Source organism: Phaenicophaeus curvirostris, unplaced genomic scaffold (genome assembly GCF_032191515.1).
Source record: "Phaenicophaeus curvirostris isolate KB17595 unplaced genomic scaffold, BPBGC_Pcur_1.0 scaffold_601, whole genome shotgun sequence".
Classification (NCBI taxonomy): Eukaryota; Metazoa; Chordata; class Aves; order Cuculiformes; family Cuculidae; genus Phaenicophaeus; species Phaenicophaeus curvirostris.
The window spans coordinates 26,974-28,890 of NW_027207130.1; positions in this window are offsets into that span (position 1 = coordinate 26,974).

Consider the following 1,917-nt stretch of genomic DNA (forward strand, 5'->3'; position numbering starts at 1 on the left):
GCGGGGCGACGCCCTGGGGGGGGACACCCCAAAAATGGGGGGAAGCCCATATATATACACCGGGGGACCCCAAAAATGAATGGGGAGAGGCCAGATCCAGTTCAGTAACCCCAAATCCGGGGGAGGACCTCAAAAATGGGGGGGGACCCCAAATATGCAGAGGGGAAGCCCAGATCCAGGGGGAGGGCTCCAACTGGGGGGGGACTCCAAATCCGAGGGGGGGCCTAAATATAGGGGGGGGGACCCCAAATATAGAGAGGGACCCCAGTTAACAAGGGAGGGATCCCAATTAATAATGGGGGGATACACCAGTTAACAAGAGGGGGGTCAGGGAAGACCCCCACGTCGTAGTGGGTGGGGAAGGGGGGTTAATGGGGGGGACCCCCAAACCGAGGGGGGGGCAGTGAGACCCCCAAATCCAAGGGGTCACCCCAAAACGAGGGGAGTTGAGGAGGGAGGGGATCAGGTAGGATTCTCAAACCACGGGGAAGGGGAGGTCTGGGGGGTCTGAATCACACACCCCCCCCAGCTCTTTCCCCCACCCCAAATCGCCCCCCCCAGCTTCTCTGCCCCCCCAATAGAACCCAGCCCCCCCAAATCGGCCCCCCCCAGCTCTCTTGGCCCCCCCCATCATACCACAGACATCCATGAGCCCCCTCCAGCCTCCCCAAATCACCCCCCCTAGCTCTCTGCCCCCCCAATAGGAACCAGCCCCCCAAAATCACCCCCCAGCTCTCAGCGCCCCCCAAATAGAACCTAATCCCCCTGAATCAGCCCCCCATCTCTCTGCCCCCCCAATAGAACCCAGCACCCCAGAATCGCTCCCCCAGATAGAACCCAGGCCCCACAAATCGCCCCCCCATCTCTCTGCCCCCCCAATCCCCCCTCCATCTCTCTGCCTCCCCTCCCAGCACCCCCCCTAAATAGAACCAAGCCCCCCCGGATCGCCCCCCCAGCTCTCTGGGCCCCCCCAAATGGAATCCAGTCCCCCCCACTTCCCCCCCCCCCAAGCTCTCTGGCCCCTCCTCAGCTCTCTGTCCCCCCCCAGTAGAACCCAGACCCCCCAATCGCCCCCCCCAGCTCTCTGCCCCCCCAAATGGAACCAGACCCCCCCAATCCCCCCCCCCCCCAACCCCTCCGCCCCCCCCCTCCTCGCTCACCCCGGGCGGGGGATGGGGCCGCGGGGCATTGTGGGAAGCTCAGCCCGGGCCGCTCCCATCCGGCGCGTTGCCAGGGAGACGGCGCCGCGGGGGCATTGTGGGAAACTCACAGCATCCCCCCCCCCATATCACCCACCGCTGGGGGGGGGGGGGCACGCGGGGCATTGTGGGAAACTCACAGCATCCCCCCCCCATCACCCACCGCTGGGGGGGGGGGGGCACGCGGGGCATTGTGGGAAACTCACGGGGTTGGGGGGGGATGCGCTGACTTCCCAGAGTGCCTTGCGGGCCCCCCCCCTCGGGACCCCCCCATGCCCCCCCCCGAAACAAGGACACCCCCCCCATTTCACCCCCCAAACCCTGGGACACCCCCCCTCATTTCATCCCCACTGGGACCCCCCCATTTCCCCCCCCCCCCTCAAACCTTCACACCCCCCCCATCGCCCCCCCCCGAGACATCCCCTCCTCCATCCAAGGGACCCCCTCGGGACCCCCCGTACCCCCCCCGGGACCCCCCCATGCCCCCCCCATCCACGTGCCCCACCCCAGACTCCCCCACCTCTTGTCCTTCCCCCCCCATATCCCTCCCCCCAACAGAGGGAACCCCCCCCATCACTCCCCATGGACCCCCATATCGCCCCCCCCATCCAAGGACCCCCCCCATTCCCCCCCTCAACACAAGGGACCCCCCCATTGCCCCCTAAGAACCCCCATACCCCCCCATCGCCCCCCCCATTCAAGGACCCCCCCCCCATTT